Genomic DNA, 18,818 nt, shown 5'->3' with positions numbered 1-18,818 from the left:
TACATCATAGGTAGACCTCAACTATGGGAGACAAACTGAGAAAAAAAAATCCAGAAAATCACATTGTCTGTTTTTTTAACATTTTATTTGCATATTATGGTGGAAAATAAGTATTTGGTCAGAAACAAAATTTCATCTCAATACTTTGTAATATATCCTTTGTTGGCAATGACAGAGGTCAAACGTTTTCTGTAAGTCTTCACAAGGTTGCCACACACTGTTGTTGGTATGTTGGCCCATTCCTCCATGCAGATCTCCTCTAGAGCAGTGATGTTTTGGGCTTTTCGCTTGGCAACACGGACTTTCAACTCCCTCCAAAGGTTTTCTATAGGGTTGAGATCTGGAGACTGGCTAGGCCACTCCAGGACCTTGAAATGCTTCTTACGAAGCCACTCCTTCGTTGCCCTGGCGGTGTGCTTTGGATCATTGTCATGTTGAAAGACCCAGCCACGTTTCATCTTCAATGCCCTTGCTGATGGAAGAAGGTTTGCACTCAAAATCTCACGATACATGGCCCCATTCATTCTTTCATGTACCCGGATCAGTCGTCCTGGCCCCTTTGCAGAGAAACAGCCCCAAAGCATGATGTTTCCACCACCATGCTTTACAGTAGGTATGGTGTTTGATGGATGCAACTCAGTATTCTTTTTCCTCCAAACACGCCAAGTTGTGTTTCTACCAAACAGTTCCAGTTTGGTTTCATCAGACCATAGGACATTCTCCCAAAACTCCTCTGGATCATCCAAATGCTCTCTAGCAAACTTCAGATGGGCCCGGACATGTACTGGCTTAAGCAGTGGGACACGTCTGGCACTGCAGGATCTGAGTCCATGGTGGCGTAGTGTGTTACTTATGGTAGGCCTTGTTACATTGGTCCCAGCTCTCTGCAGTTCATTCACTAGGTCACCCCGCGTGGTTCTGGGATTTCTGCTCACCGTTCTTGTGATCATTCTGACCCCACAGGGTGGGATTTTGCGTGGAGCCCCAGATCGAGGGAGATTATCAGTGGTCTTGTATGTCTTCCATTTTCTAATTATTGCTCCCACTGTTGATTTCTTCACTCCAAGCTGGTTGGCTATTGCAGATTCAGTCTTCCCAGCCTGGTGCAGGGCTACAATTTTGTTTCTGGTGTCCTTTGACAGCTCTTTGGTCTTCACCATAGTGGAATTTGGAGTCAGACTGTTTGAGGGTGTGCACAGGTGTCTTTTTATACTGATAACAAGTTTAAACAGGTGCCATTACTACAGGTAATGAGTTGAGGAAAGAGGAGCCTCTTAAAGAAGAAGTTACAGGTCTGTGAGAGCCAGAAATCTTAATTGTTTGTTTCTGACCAAATACTTATTTTCCACCATAATATGCAAAAAAATGATAAAAAAACAGACAATGTGATTTTCTGGATTTTTTTTTTCTCAGTTTGTCTCCCATAGTTGAGGTCTACCTATGATGTAAATTACAGACGCCTCTCATCTTTTTAAGTGGTGGAACTTGCACTATTGCTGACTGACTAAATACTTTTTTGCCCCACTGTATATACTGCCAGGGGGGAGGGCTTCCTGTTGGCTGTGGATTTATCAGGCTGCCAATAGCAACCAATCACAGCTCTGCTTCTATTTTGCTACAATTAATTAATCTGAGCTCTGATTGGTTAATATAGGCAACAAAGGACATTCTCAGTATAACAAAGCTTGTGTGAGGTAATAGCATGTCTGTTAGGGTGTGTTGGTGGAAAGGCTGATGTCAGTCACATTACCTCTATGTGAGAGGATATAGAAACTGCCAGTTACAGACTATTTTTACCACAATAATGCCTCATAAGAAAAGGAATTCCATGGCACGAATGTCAGCTTATGCGAAAAGAAAAGCTGCATTACGGGCCAATGAAAAATGTGAAGAACGAGAAACAAGGCTGACACACATGAGAACAGCAGCTGCTTCCTCAAGAGCCATATCCAACTGAGTTCCTCAATTCCTTGGAGCCCCAAGGACTCCCTCCTCACAACCTCTTTCTAAAACCTGAAGCACTTGTTCTGCTATTGAGGAATTTGGATCCACCAAAGCTGTGTAATGGAACAAGGCTCTTGATTAAGAACCTGTTTCCACATGTAATTGAGGCAACCATTTTGACAGGATGTGCCACAGGAGAAGATGTTTTCATTCCAACAATTCCCCTCATTACATCTGATTTGCCTTTTGATTTTAAATGCCTCCAGTTTCCTTTTGGACTGGCATTTGCTGTCCATCAACAAGGCTCAGGGACAGTCCTTGAAAGTAGTTGGAATCGATTTACAATCGCCATGCTTCTCTCATAGTCTACTTTATGCGGCCTGTTCAAGAGTTGGAACAGCCAAAATCTGTTCGTCTTTGCACCTGAAGGAAAAGCTAAGAATGTCGTTTATCAAAAGGCTCTCGAATAAGTAGTAGAAGATTACTTCACATTACTTGGCCAATTTAGTTAAATCTGTGTGGAATATCTCTGGTGTTGAAATATATGTTGTGAAATGCTTCTATTAGCTTAGTTTTTGCCTTTTAATAATTATGTTTCTATCTATTTGTTTTGTGGTTTTTGTGTGCAGAATACATTTTTGTTAACACATTCTATTTTGCTAACAGCAGTTATTAACCCGGGCGAAGCCGGGTAGTACAGCTAGCATAAAATAAATTAAATTGATCTGTAATATTAATAATAATTATAATAATTTTTATTTATATAGCGCCAACATATTCCGCAGCACTTTACAATTAAGCGGGGACATGTACAGACAATAAATTCAGTACAAGTTAAGACAATTTAAACAGTGACATTAGGAGTGAGGTCCCTGCTCGCAAGCTTACAATCTACAAGGAAATGGGGGGACACAATAGGTGAAAAGTGCTTGTTATTTCAGGTCTGGCAATTATAATAAATAGGGATTTTCATATAAAGCTGCATGATCCGGTCATCAGCCCGTGTGTTTAAGTGCAATAGTCAAGTATCAAGTGCAGTTATAGTGTGCATGGAGGGTGTGGGGACAGATGAATAGTAGGGTGCTGATTCACACGCAGATAATATTTGGAAGGAGGGAACAGGACAGTTAGTTTACTGAGTAGTTCATGTGGTAGGCTTGTATGAAGAGATGGGTTTTTAAAGCGCGCTTGAATAGGTTGGGGCTAGGTATCAGTCTGATCATCTGGGGAAGTGCATTCCAGAGAGCTGGCGCAGCACGAGAGAAGTCTTGGAGACGGAGGTGCGAGGTTCGGATTACGGGGGATGTTAGTCTTAGGTCATTTGTAGAACAGAGGGCACATCTAGGGTGATAGATGGAGATGAGAGAGGAGATATAAGGCGGTGCAGAACCGTGGAGAGCTTTGTGGGTGAGAGAGATGAGTTTATACTGGACCCTGTAGCTGTAAACAGAGTAATGAAAAAAAAATCAAAAAGCCTGAATTATGCTTTTTGAGCCGTAACAATATTGCAATAAAATGCAATAACAGGCTATCAAAACATTTTATCTACCCTAAAATTATATCAGCATAAGCGTCAGCTCAGGTTGCAAAAAATAAGCCCTCATACAGCCTCAGATTTGAAAAATAAAAACGTTATGGGTCTCGGAATATTTTTCTTACAAATTTCTGAATTTTTTTTCACCACTTAAACAAAAAAAAATTATACATGTTTGGTATCTGCATACTCATACTAACCTGGAATATTTTATTGCCATGTCAGTTTTAGCATTTAGTGAACAAGGTTAAAAAAAAAAAACCTGTGAAATTGCACATTTTTTAGCAATTTTAGCGCATTGGGAATTTGTTTCCTGTCTTCTAGTGCCCTATGTGGTAAAATGAATGGTGTCATTCAAAAGTACAACTCGTTTCGTAAAAAACAATACAGCTATACTGCAGAAAAAATTAAAAAGGTTATGACTTTTGGAAGAAGGGGAGGAAAAATGGAAAATGCCATGGCACCAAGGAGTTAAGTTCAGAGACGTAATAGTCTTTCCTGTGCATAAGCTTACTTCTCAAAAAATACCACTTTTAGTATCTTTTCTCTGATGATATCATGGAGCCCATCCACATAAGAAAACAAAGTTCAAATGTGCCTAATATATTTGGATCTTTTATTATCCTCCAGTTCTCGCTTTGAAATTCCTCTTATTAGGTCCTGATCTCTTGGCTTCATCTGGCCTTGTTGGTCTTTCTTTATCCTTTGACCTTGTATTGCTGCTCATGTTTCTTTTGAACTGGAAATTTCACCTTGAATTCCATGGTTACTCAGGTACTACAGTTGAAAAGGTCCAGCAAGTTCAACTGAAAAAATTCCCCTTTCCAATGTTCCAAAATTGGAAGTTCTATGATTACTCTTTGGCATCATGTTCTTATTCTGAATACTGTTGTCTCTTTGTCAAAGTTGCTTCTTAAGTAATCTTCCACTATTGCCCATGAAAGTGGTCATTCTAAAAAATGAATCCATCAAAAGTACAGCTCTTAGTCAAAAAGTCCTATAGCAAAACTTGGACGGGGATTAATAGTAAACATGGCAAATGTCTACAGTGACTGAGATAAGTACCTAAGCGTTTCAATGAAGACTCGTGCTACCTACTAATACAAATACCATATGAGCATGAACATCTAAAATAAGCTTATTATCCATGATTACACCAGTGTTTTGTAAGTGTGCTAACTACTACTATGGTGTCCTGAACTGCGTAATTGCTATCTAAGTTGATGGGGCTGTGAAGTTAGAATCAAGACAGGGAATGCTGGTGTATCTCTGGTCACAGAGTGAAGGGTAAACAAGGATATTCTATAAGGTACCCAAACACTTAAGGGCATCGCTTAAGTCCTCTTTTTCTCAGAAGAGGCAATTTGAATAAGTAGTAGTATAGAGATTTGTAATGGCCACTTTTATTATGTCTACATACCTTACACAGCCAAATCCTGTACCTCTATATTTATTTATTCATTATGGTTTGCTTATATAGTGCTATCTTAATCCGCAGCGTTTTACATACATTGTCATCACTGTCCCCGATGGGGCTCGCAATCTACATTCCCCATCAGTATGTCTTTGGAGTGTAGGAGGAAACCGGAGAACCCAGAGAAAGCCCACGCAAACATGAAGAGATCATACAAACTCATTGCAGATGTTGTACTTGGTGCTTTGCCCTGCTCTTCCCACTTGTCATGGTGTGGTGGAAAGTGGGGTAATAAGTTTGGGATTTAGTCCAGCTGTTTTATGGCCACTACCATCAAGCACAGGGTTTAGTAATGGAGAGGTGTCTATAATTCTAAAGTTAGAAAAACCTAGCCAAAATAAAGTCCTTTAATTGAAAAAAAAAGTCCTTTAATTGAAAAAAAAGACACTGACACAATTATTTGAAATAAAAAAGCAAGTTTATACTCACTTTTAAGCCTAATCTATCAATGCCCATGTCCCCTGTAAAAGACAAAAAATAATAAAACACTATATTCCTCACCTGTCCAACGAGACGATAATCCACTTAAACCCATGTCCCCTGTAAAAGGATCAAAATAATAAATCACCATATTCCTCACCTGTCTGACAATAAGATAATCCATGTCCCCTGTAAAAGACAATAAACATAAAAACACCATATTCCTCACCTTTCCAATGATAATCCAATAATGGCCATGTCTCATGACGATCCTGATAATTTGGAGAGCGGTCACATCAGTGAGGCGAATGCCATCCACGCCAGCCAGTTCACACTGAGACAAGAGTGTAAGAATGCTCCAGCAGTGTGCAGCGGTGATGTGAGAAAAGTCACTGGAGTTCATAGCTGATGAACCCCGGTGAACTCAATTATGGCACCATTCACTGCGTGAGAAAGTTCCTGGAGAAATCTGTGCTCGAGTAGGTGCACGGATAATAGGTGTTCGGTATGGACCCCGAACTTTACACGTCGGGTTTGCCTGTCACTACCCGTAATTCTGAAATGAAGGTTTTAACTGCATTTAGTGCAAAATGATGATAATTACAGTAAAAATAATCTGGAAAAATTTCTTCAGCTTAAAAAAAAATCACTTACCGTAATTTTGTTTACAAACAGGAAAAATGTGTCTTATTTTAACGGACTGTCCTGGAATTTCTGGATGGTTTGCAACCCAGCTTCTCTCACATGGATGGAAAAGAATCAGAAATTTTAATTAAAAATCGCCACCCCTTATCTCACTGCACCACCTGTCTGGGCAAAATTGTGAGGCCCCATGAACATTAGATGGGATGCCATCCTCATTATTGGAGGCTTTGACCCCCACTAGATGAACTATGTATTTCAGTCATTGAAGAGCATCTCTTCCTTTTCCTGACATATCTGTTTTAGTATACGCACATGTTCACATTGAAAAATACAATTCTGTTTGGTTAACATTAAATGTCAGACTATGTAGAAAAAGTATTTACTGGATGGAGGAGTGCTCATGCTCAATACAAAGTCCTATAGAACTGTTATTTCAAGGAGAAGAAAAGTATGTATTGAAACAGACTCAAGATAAACCCAGAAGTTCTCCTTACGGTGTATTGGCTTAATGTGCATATGTCTCTGCAGTGGACATAAATTATCATGTAAAATGTAAAAAATAATAACGTTTCCTTTGCAATACATGTATATCCTGACTCACGCACCGTTTACACTGTCAAACAAATGTCAAGGACGAAATATTAAATGCCATACATCATGGGCTTAGAAATGTCTGAACAAGTGAAATGTCACCTTGCCCTGTACTCGGCTGATAGGATTGGCTGATAAGTCTGTCTGATGTCATTCTATCACTAAGACATTCAGGGCTTAACCTAGAACATTACACTTTATTTTAGTTCTAGGAATGATTGTTACTACACTTCATTAGTTGTGCAGCATGGATGGAAAGATACATCCTGAAACTGCAATATAATTTGTTGCAGGAGCAGCCATCAACATGATAGACGTGTTCTCCTGCTTTTTTGGTCCATCAGTAGTGCACCCTCAAGCGCCACAGCTAAACTATATGTGACAAGGCCATATACAGCAGTGGTATCAAGCTCTGTCCATACAATAAAAACGATTACAAGAAGTGTAGAAAGAAAGTTTTATACTACATACAAAAGATCACCACACGTTTCGGCATAGTACCAGTGCCTTCGTCAGGCCATAATTGAGCTATGGGAAGGAGTAATTCACCGCATTCTATTATTAAAATATGCAAACTATTTTATTTCAAGTGAGGCTTGATAGGCACACATGTGCAAAACATCAAAGGTGCTGGGCAATACGCGGCATAGACAGCGTCAGACTGAAGAACATTGGGCCCACCAGAGGATTTGATTCTGCAAGCCCACCCTTCTCTCCCTCAAGAGCCCAATAACAGCTGCAAGGTTTGCATTATTAACTCTCCTGAAGGAGAAGTCAGGGCCCACCGGAGGATTCTCGGGTTCTCTGGTCGGCCAGTCCAACCCTGGGCATAAATAACAAAAAAGCTTGGGCACTCAAATGAAAATTTGGACACAGATACATTTGGATGTTTTGACCCCTTCAGGGTCTTTATCACAATGTCCCTAGTGGGAAAAGAGAAGATAACATGAGTGCTGTGTGGATGAATAAAGTGAGCATTGTATGTTACATATGTACACCCTTATCTGTACTAAATGTAGAAACCTAAAACTAAACCGGAAAAAATGAACTGGAGTATAAGTTGACATCCATGAAAATACTCCTGCTGATATCAGGGGACATCTCCCCAAACCCCGGTCCACCATCCACCAACCTCAACCCGTACCCTACCTCACATCGAAACCTTAATAATCTTACTAATATTAATTGCACTCCTTCATCTCCTCCTTCTTTTAATTTTGCCCTTTGGAATCCACAGTCTGTATGTAGCAAGCTTCCTTTCCTACACAATTACTTTCTGAAAAACTCTCTGAATCTGCTGGCCCTCACGGAATCCTGGATTCAGGATTCTGACACTGTCTCTCCTGCTGCCATTACCCATGGTGGCTTACAATTCTCCCATTCCCCGAGACCAACAAACAGACCTGGTGGTGGAGTTGGCATACTCCTGTCCCCACAATGCACTTTCCAGGTCATCCCCTCAGTTCCATCACTCTCATTCCCTTCTTTTGAGGTCCACACAATCAGGCTCTTTCGTCCCCTCTCCCTCAGAGTAGCGGTCATATACCGGCCCCCAGGCTCACCCACCCACTTCCTGGACCATTTCTCAGCCTGGCTGCCGTACTTCATGTCCTCAGAACTACCAACCCTTATCCTGGGAGACTTCAATATCCCCATTAACAGCCCCACTTCCACATCTGCATCCCAGCTTCTGTCACTAACCACTTCTCTCTGCCTCTCACAGCTCTCAACCTCTGAAACACACAAAGACGGTAACACCCTGGACCTGGTTTTTGCCCAGCTCTGCTCAGTCTCCTACCTAGATAACTCACCGCTTCCCCTCTCTGACCACAACATTCTCTCCTTCACACTCACATATCCTCGCTCACCCCAACACCCTCCTACATACTATTCAGTCAGAAATCTACAAGCCATTAACCCTCTTACACTTTCAGACTCCCTACGCTCATCATTGTCCCCAATCTCTTCCTTTTCCTGTCCTGATCTGGCTGTACATCACTTCAATGACACTCTTAGAAGTACCCTTGACCAAGGAGCTCCCCTCACACTCAGAACCTCCAAACACAGAATAAAACAGCCCTGGCTCACATCGCAAACCCGATTTCTCCAGCGATGCTCTAGGTGTGCTGAACGCTTATGGAGGAAAACACGCACACCAGAAGACTTCTTACACTTCAAATTTATGTTAAGGACCTATAACTTTGCCCTTCACTTCGCTAAACAGACCTACTTTACCACTCTGATCTCCTCACTATCCAACAACCCCAAGAAACTTTTTGACACCTTTCACTCCCTCCTCAGGCCAAAAGCACAAGCCCCTATCACAGATATTTGTGCTGGTGACCTGGCCTCCCACTTTATAGAGAAAATAGACAATATCCGTCAGGAAATCCGCTCCCAACAACTAAGTTCAGTGACTCCCATCCCTCCCCTCATTGCCCCTGGCTCACTCTCCACATTCGATCCCATCACAGAAGAAGAAGTCTCCAAGCTCCTCTCCTCTTCTCGTCCGACTACATGCACTACCGACCCCATTCCCTCACATCTCCTCCAGTCTCTCTCTCCAGTTGTCACAAGTCACCTAACTACAATCTTTAATCTCTCCCTCTCCTCTGGCATTTTCCCCTCCTCCTTCAAACACTCTATCATTACTCCATTACTAAAGAAACCCACCCTCGACCCATCCTGCACAAACAACTACAGACCGGTCTCCAATCTCCCCTTCATCTCTAAACTTTTGGAGCGCCTGATATACTCCCGCCTTACCCGTTACCTCTCCACTCACTCCCTCCTAGACCCTTCACAGTCCGGTTTCCGCCCCCTACATTCGACAGAAACTGCACTCATCAAAGTGACCAATGACCTTCTGACAGCAAAACGTAATGGTGACCACTCTCTGCTCATTCTTCTCGATCTTTCTGCAGCTTTTGACACTGTTGACCACCCTCTCCTTCTCTCTAGGCTCCAGTCACTAGGCATTAAGGACACTGCTCTCTCCTGGTTCTCCTCCTACCTTTCTGACCGCTCCTTCAGTGTTCTGTTCTCTGGCTCAACTTCATCTCCTCTTCCTCTCACTGTCGGGGTACCTCAGGGCTCAGTCCTTGGCCCCCTTCTGTTCTCTCTCTACACGGCCCCAGTTGGACAGACCATCAGCAGATTTGGCTTTCAGTACCATCTTTATGCCGACGACACACAACTATATACGTCATCCCCTGACCTTACCCCCGCTGTACTACAGAACGCCACTGACTGTCTGTCCGCAGTCTCCAACATCATGTCCGCTCTCTATCTGAAACTCAACCTCTCCAAAACTGAACTTCTTCTGCTCCCACCATCTACTAACCTCCCTAAATCTGACATTTCCCTCTCCGTGGGTGGCACCATAATAACACCCCGGCAGCAGGCGCGCTGTCTGGGTGTTATGTTTGACTCCAATCTCTCCTTCACCTCCCATATACAATCTCTTGCCCGCTCGTGCCGCTTACACCTAAAGAACATCTCTAGAATCCGCCCTTTTCTCACCAAGGAGACAGCTAAAACCCTCACTGTCGCCCTGATCCACTCCCGCCTGGACTACTGTAACGCTCTATTAATTGGCCTCCCCCTCACTCGACTTTCCCCTCTCCAGTTCATCCTTAATGCAGCAGCCAGGGTCGTCCATCTGGCTAATCGTTACTCGGACGCATCCGCTCTTCGCCAGTCGTTACACTGGCTACCCATTCATTACAGGATACAATTCAAAGTACTTGTTCTCACCCACAAAGCTCTCCACAGTGCGGCACCCCCTTACATCTCCTCCCTCATTTCTGTCTATCAGCCTAACAGACCGCTGCACTCTGCAAATGACTTTCGATTAACCTCTGCACTAATCCGTACCTCCCACTCCCGACTTCAAGACTTCTCCCGTGCTGCGCCAATCCTCTGGAATGCTCTACCCCAAGATATTAGGACCATCCATAATTTGCATAGTTTTAGGCGCTCGCTCAAAACACATTTGTTCAGAGCGGCCTATCACGTTCACTAATCAAAGTCATTTTATGTTTGTGTGTGTGTAGCCCATTCACTATCCCCATCTATTCCCCACCCCCTGAAGATGGCTGGACCATGATTGTAAATACATCATTGTAAATACACACCTGTACTTTGTATCTCCCCCACCTCATTGTAGATTGTAAGCTCTCACGAGCAGGGTCGTCTTATTTTGCTTTAATTATTGTATTGTTAACGTTGTTACTTATGACTTTTGTGTTTGAAACTGTTAAACTGTAAAGCGCTGCGAAATATGTTGGCGCTATATAAATAAAGATTATTATTATTATTAAAAATAGGAGCATTTTCACACTGGCCATCAAACAGACAAAACCTAAGACAGCAACAAAATAAACACTGACACTGCCATCATAGCTTCATACTTTTTTGATCAAAAATGGTGTTTTCTAAGTATCCATTGTTATTTATATAATTTTTGCTTGTTTGATGGCCAGTGTGAACATGCTCCTATTTTGCATGCATACCAACATATACTCCAGTTCTTTTTTTTTTGTTTAGTTTAGGTTTCTTCATTTAGTCCTGGTAAGGGTGTGGCCTCCTGTACTTGAGCTGGAGATTACATTTAAATAGCTTCCCATTTGCTGCATGTCCATGTACAGGACCTGTTCCTGCTCATCCCTTATTCTCACAGACTTCACTATGCCGCATGGTAAGGTTTTATTACTAGAGGTTAGGACCATTCCAAATTTGGGTACACCTTGACGTGCGTAGGATGGCATTTATGCTTTTTTGATTATAATTGGTGTTTTCTAAGTACCCAATGTTATTTATATGCACTATTGCTTTTACTTATTTACCTACAAGAAGGATATATGTTTATTGTATTTCTGTCTTAGGTTTTGAATGTTTGTTGGCCAGTAAGAACATGCTCCTATTTTGCATGCATACCAAATTATACTCCAGTTCATTTTTTGGGGGTTAGTATTCAGTTCAAAACCTAGCACATATTTAAAGAGAGATTACACTACACCATGGAAGAAACCTAGAGGATGGCCTCAGAATAATTTTTTTTCACAATTTTAAGAACAGTAGGACTCCTAGACTGGTAACGCCTGTGCACTAAGTATTAGGCCTGGCAAAAATTAAAAGAAGGGACTGCAATATAACCTGGAAGACATGTAGAGGATGGCCTTAGAATAATTTTTTTTTTAATTTTAAAAAGAGTGGGACTTTAACACTTTAATACTGGTAAAGCCTATGCACTTAGTGCAATGTCTAGCAAATATTTAAAGGATGGACTGCAATACACCCTGGAAGGCATGTAGAGGATGGCCACGGAATAATTTTTTTTAGAAATTTAAAAACAGCGAGACTTTAAGGTCAGGGCCAGACCTAATGTATAAAAATACGGTCCGTGAGAAAATATTCAGAAAAATTCCCACCCGAATCAATATATATATATATATATATATATATATATATATATATATATATGTATTTATATGTTGTATTGTTACCTGGTGTAAACGCCGCTGTTATAAATTTTTACCTTTGCCTTTGTAACCTTTTTTGCTGAAATCCACGCCCACTTGGCTAAAAACATACTCTGCATATAGAGAAGAGGGGACCATATTTTAGGAACATAGAGATTCAGGAACAAAAGAAAAGCAATGACAAATTCAGAAAAGCAACGGCATTTATTCCAGGTAAGTACATTTCATATTTATGGCAAATGATTTAAATGTAACAACATTATAAAAAATAAAATAAATTAGTTTATGGGCAAATACTGTTTTGCAGCATTACTTGCATTTGTTGAAGCGTCTATAAAAATAAGAGTATTATCCCTTATAGTGTATTTATGTGTCCTTCCTTTTTGCACAGCATTTCTGTGCTCTTACCATCTAATCTGTAAATGATCGGACAGAAGCCAGTTTACAGATTTGCAATCTCTACCTCACCATTACTATTGTTTTTGGCACGCAGAAATTGGCTTATAGCATTGATCTTTTTTGGAGGATGACAATGTTTCTGGAGTCGTACCAAGGAATTTCTTGTTGTGGTGTTATTAGTAATGCATGTGGTCAGTTAATTGCAGTAATTAATTTATTGTGCAATATGATACAAAACAATAACATAGCAACAAAGAGAATAGGGGATAGCCACAGTCGATTCGGTAAATAAGACATTTTATAATTTTCAGAGTAATATTGTTGCTGCGATTACTAAAACTTAGTGGTAATTAGAGTTGTATTCTTTAGTCTATATTGAATATATTTGATGAAAAGTATGAGAGTTGAATGTTGCGCATATATATATGTACAGTATATGTATATATATATATATTTACATATACACACAGGTGCATCTGACAAAATTAGAATATCATCAAAAAGTTAATTAATTTATTTATTTCAGTTCTTCAAAACAAAAAATGAATCTCATTTATTAGAGAGTCATTACAAACAGAGTGATGTACAGTATTGCAAGTGTTTATTTCCGTTAATGTTGATGATTATGGCTTACAGCCAATGAAAACCCAAAAGTCATTATCTCAGTAAATTAGAATACTTTATAACACCAGCTTTAAAAATGATTTTAAAATCCGAAATGTTGGCCTACTGAAAAGTATGTTCAGTAAATGCACTCAATACTTGATCGGGGCTCCTTTTGCATCAATTAATGCTAGTGTTGAGCATTCCGATACCGCAAGTATCGGGTATCGGCCGATATTTGCGGTATCGGAATATCGATACCGAATTCCGATACTTCCCGCGTATCGGATACCGGAATCGGAAGTTCCCAGAATTCAAACTGAACGCAGCAGCCAATGAGGAATGATTGGAAGTGTGGGCACATCCTGTTTAGCATGGTGGGTATGTAAGTACTGGCAAGGCTTGGATTGGCTGCTGAAATGATGTCACTCTGCACTATAAAAAACGCTGCCGCAATTTTGCGCTCACTCTGCTGTGATTTCAGTTAGGGACAGGACGCTGTGTTCTAACTGAGGGCCAGTTGAGATAGCTAATTGCTTTATTTTCCTTTCCAAAGGCTAATTTAGCAAAACGCTGTGTGTTCTTCACTTTTCACCTTGCTCTTGCCTTGCAGCGCTGTTTTAACAGCGTTCTGCAAGGTCTCTGTGTGTGTGTGTGCAGCTCACTCTGTAGTCTGTGTGCAGCCATATACCCGGTTGTATTCAGCTCAGGGGGGGTTCACACTGCCTCACACAGTTGTCCTTTTTTGCTCATAGTGCAGCCTGCTGCACATTTTTTCTCAAATTTCCTATTAGTGTTTTTCCACCCGTCTCCAGCTAAATTGTGGAAAAACACTACATAGGATAACCTAGAGGGGGGTTTTTGGGCCTTGCAGCGCCGTTTACAGCTGTCTGCACGGTCTCCGTGTGAGCCCAGCTCGCCCTGTAGTCTGTGTGCAGCCATAGCCGGTTGGATTCAGCTCAGGGTTCGTTACTGCCTCATACCTTGAGAAAAATTTTCCTTTTTTTCAAATAGTGCAGCCTGTTTAAAATTTTAAAAAAAAATTCCTATTAGTGTTTTTCCACCCGTCTCCAGCTAAATTGTGGAAAAACACTACATAGGATAACCTAGAGGGGGGTTTTTGGGCCTTGCAGCGCCGTTTACAGCTGTCTGCACGGTCTCCGTGTGAGCCCAGCTCGCCCTGTAGTCTGTGTGCAGCCATAGCCGGTTGGATTCAGCTCAGGGTTCGTTACTGCCTCATACCTTGAGAAAAATTTTCCTTTTTTTCAAATAGTGCAGCCTGTTTAAAATTTAAAAAAAAAAATTCCTATTAGTGTTTTTCCACCCGTCTCCAGCTAAATTGTGGAAAAACACTACATAGGATAACCTAGAGGGGGGTTTTTGGGCCTTGCAGCGCCGTTTACAGCTGTCTGCACGGTCTCTGTGTGAGCGCAGTTCGCCCTGTAGTCTGTGTGCAGCCATAGCCGGTTGGATTCAGCTCAGGGTGCGTTACTGCCTCATACCTTGAAAAAAAATTTCATTTTTTTCAAATAGTGCAGCTAGTTTAAAATTTTAAAAAAAAATTTCCTATAGTGTTTTTCCACCTGTCTCCAGCTAAATTGTGGAAAAACACTACATAGGATAACCTAGAGGGTGTTTATTGGGCCTTGCAGCGCCGTTTACGGCTGTCTGCACGGTCTCTGTGTGAGCGCAGCTCGCCCTGTAGTCTGTGTGCAGCTATAGCCGGTTGGATTCAGCTCAGGGTGCGTTACTTCCTCATACCTTGAAAAAAAATTCCTTTTTTTCAAATAGTGCAGCCTGTTTAACCCCTTTACCCCCAAGGGTGGTTTGCACATCAATGACCAGGCCAATTTTTACAATTCTGACCACTGTCCCTTTATGAGGTTATAACTCCGAAACGCTTCAACGGATCCTGGTGATTCTGACATTGTTTTCTCGTGACATATTGTACTTCATGATAGTGGTAAAATTTATTTGATAGTACCTGCGTTTATTTGTGAAAAAAACGGAAATTTGGCGAAAATTTTGAAAATTTCGCAATTTTCAAACTTTGAATTTTTATGCAATTAAATCACAGAGATATGTCACACAAAATACTTAATAAGTAACATTTCCCACATGTCTCCTTTACATCAGCATAATTTTGGAACCAATTTTTTTTTTTGTTAGGGAGTTATAAGGGTTAAAATTTGACCAGCAATTTCTCATTTTTACAACACCATTTTTTTTTAGGGACCACGTCTCATTTGAAGTCATTTTGAGGGGTCTATATGATAGAAAATGCCCAAGTGTGACACCATTCTAAAAACTGCACCCCTCAAGGTGCTCAAAACCACATTCAAGAAGTTTATTAACCCTTCAGGTGTTTAATAGGAATTTTTGGAATGTTTAAATAAAAATGAACATTTAACTTTTTTACACAAAAAATTTACTTCAGCTCCAATTTGTTTTATTTTACCAAGGGTAACAGGAGAAATTGGACCCAAAAAGTTGTTGTCCAATTTGTCCTGAGTACGCTGATACCCCATATGTGGCAGTAAACCACTGTTTGGGCGCATGGGAGAGCTCGGAAGGGAAGGAGCGCTATTTGACTTTTCAATGCAAAATTGACAGGAATTGAGATGGGACGCCATGTTGCGTTTGGAGAGCCACTGATGTGCCTAAACATTGAAACCCCCCACAAGTGACACCATTTTGGAAAGTAGACCCCCTAAGGAACTTATCTGGATGTGTGGTGAGCACTTTGACCCACCAAGTGCTTCACAGAAGTTTATAATGCAGAACCGTAAAAATAAAAAATCATATTTTTTCACAAAAATTATATTTTTGCCCCCAATTTTTTATTTTTCCAAGGGTAAGAGAAGAAATTGGACCTCAAAAGTTGTTGTCCAATTTGTCCTGAGTACGCTGATACCCCATATGTGGCAGTAAACCACTGTTTGGGCGCATGGGAGAGCTCGGAAGGGAAGGAGCGCAGTTTGACTTTTCAATGCAAAATTGACAGAAATTGAGATGGGACGCCATGTTGCGTTTGGAGAGCCACTGATGTGCCTAAACATTGAAACCCCCCACAAGTGACACCATTTTGGAAAGTAGACCCCCTAAGGAACTTATCTGCACTTTGACCCACTAAGTGCTTCACAGAAGTTTATAATGCAGAACCGTAAAAATAAAAAATCATATTTTTTCACAAAAATTATATTTTTGCCCCCAATTTTTTATTTTTCCAAGGGTAAGAGAAGAAATTGGAACTCAAAAGTTGTTGTCCAATTTGTCCTGAGTACGCTGATACCCCATATGTGGCAGTAAACCACTGTTTGGGCGCATGGGAGAGCTCGGAAGGGAAGGAGCGCCGTTTGACTTTTCAATGCAAAATTGACAGGAATTGAGATGGGACGCCATGTTGCGTTTGGAGAGCCACTGATGTGCCTAAACATTTAAACCCCCCACAAGTGACACCATTTTGGAAAGTAGACCCCCTAAGGAACTTATCTGGATGTGTGGTGAGCACTTTGACCCACCAAGGGCTTCACAGAAGTTTATAATGCAGAGCCATAAAAATAAAACAAAATTTTTTTCCCACAAAAATTATTTTTTAGCCCCCAGTTTTGTATTTTCCCTAGGGTAACAGGAGAAATTAGACCCCAAAAGTTGTTGTCCAATTTGTCCTGAGTACGCTGATACCCCATATGTGGGGGGAACCACCGTTTGGGCGCATGGGAGGGCTCGGAAGGGAAGGAGCGCCATTTGGAATGCAGACTTAGATGGAATGGTCTGCAGGCGTCACATTGCGTTTGCAGAGCCCCTAATGTACCTAAACAGTAGAAACCCCCCACAAGTGACACCATTTTGGAAAGTAGACCCCCTAAGGAACTCATCTTGATGTGTTGTGAGAGCTTTGAACCCCCAAGTATTTCACTACAGTTTATAACGCAGAGCCATGCAAATAAAAAATATTTTTTTTCCACAAAAATTATATTTTAGCCCCCAGTTTTGTATTTTTCCAAGGTTAGCAGGAGAAATTGGACCCTAAATGTTGTTGTCCAATTTGTCCTGAGTACGCTGATACCCGATATGTGGGAAGGAACCACCGTTTGGGCGCATGGGAGGGCTCGGAAGGGAAGGAGCATCATTTGGAATGCAGACTTAGATGGATTGGTCTGCAGGCGTCACATTGCGTTTGCAGAGCCCCTAATGTACCTAAACAGTAGAAACCCCCCCACAAGTGACCCCATATTGGAAACTAGACCCCTCAATGAACTTATCTAGATGTGTTGTGAGAACTTTGAACCCCCAAGTGTTTCACTACAGTTTATAACGCAGAGCCGTGAAAATAAAAAATATTTTTGTTTTCCCACAAAAATTATTTTTTAGCCCCCAGTTTTGTATTTTTCCAAGGGTAACAGGAGAAATTGGTCCACAAAAGTTGTTGTCCAATTTGTCCTGAGTACGCTGATACCCCATATGTTGGGGTAAACCCCTGTTTGGGCACACAGGAGAGCTCGGAAGGGAAGGAGCACTGTTTTACTTTTTCAACGCAGAATTGGCTGGAATTGAGATCGGACGCCATGTCGTGTTTGGAGAGCCCCTGATGTGCCGAAACAGTGGAAACCCCCCAATTATAACTGAAACCCTAATCTAAACACACCCCTAACCCTAATTCCAACGGTAACCCTAACCACACCTCTAACCCTGATACACCCCTAACCCTAATCCCAACCCTATTCCCAACTGTAAATGTAATCTAAACCCTAACCCTAACTGTAGCCCCAACCCTAACCCTAACCCTAGCCCTAACCCTAGCCCTAACCCTAGCCCTAGCCCTAACCCTAGCCCTAACCCTAGCCCTAGCCCTAACCCTAGCCATAACCCTAACCCTAGCCCTAACCCTAACCCTAACCCTAGCCCTAACCCTAACCCTAGCCCTAGCCCTAACCCTAGCCCTAACCCTAGCCCTAACCCTAGCCCTAGCCCTAGCCCTAACCCTAGCCCTAACCCTAGCCCTAGCCCTAACCCTAGCCCTAACCCTAGCCCTAATGGGAAAATGGAAATAAATACATTTTTTTTTATTTTTCCCTAACTAAGGGGGTGATGAAGGGGGGTTTGATTTACTTTTATAGCAAGTTTTTTAGCGGATTTTTATGATTGGCAGCCGTCACACACTGAAAGACCCTTTTTATTGCAAAAAATATTTTTTGCAATACCACATTTTGAGAGCTATAATTTTTCCATATTTTGGTCCACAGAGTCATGTGAGGTCTTGTTTTTTGTGGGACGAGTTGACGTTTTTATTGAAAACATTTTTGGGCACGTGACATTTTTTGATCGCTTTTTATTCCGATTTTTGTGAGGAAGAATGACCAAAAGCCAGCTATTCATGAATTTCTATTGGGGGAGGCGTTTATACCGTTCCGCGTTTGGTAAAATTGATAAATCAGTTTTATTCTTCGGGTCAGTACGATTACAGCGATACCTCATTTATATCATTTTTTTATGGTTTGGCGCTTTTATACGATAAAAACTATTTTACAGAAAAAATAATTATTTTTGCATCGCTTTATTCTCAGGACTATAACTTTATTTTTTTGCTGATGATGCTGTATGGTGGCTCTTTTTTTGCGGGACAATATGACGCTTTCAGCGGTACCATGGTTACTTATATCTGTCCTTTTTATCGCGTGTTATTCCACTTTTTGTTCGGCGGTATGATAATAAAGCGTTGTTT

The sequence above is a fragment of the Ranitomeya imitator genome, chromosome 9, assembly GCF_032444005.1.
Source record: "Ranitomeya imitator isolate aRanImi1 chromosome 9, aRanImi1.pri, whole genome shotgun sequence".
Classification (NCBI taxonomy): domain Eukaryota; kingdom Metazoa; phylum Chordata; class Amphibia; order Anura; family Dendrobatidae; genus Ranitomeya; species Ranitomeya imitator.
This window is presented reverse-complemented; position numbering follows the sequence as displayed.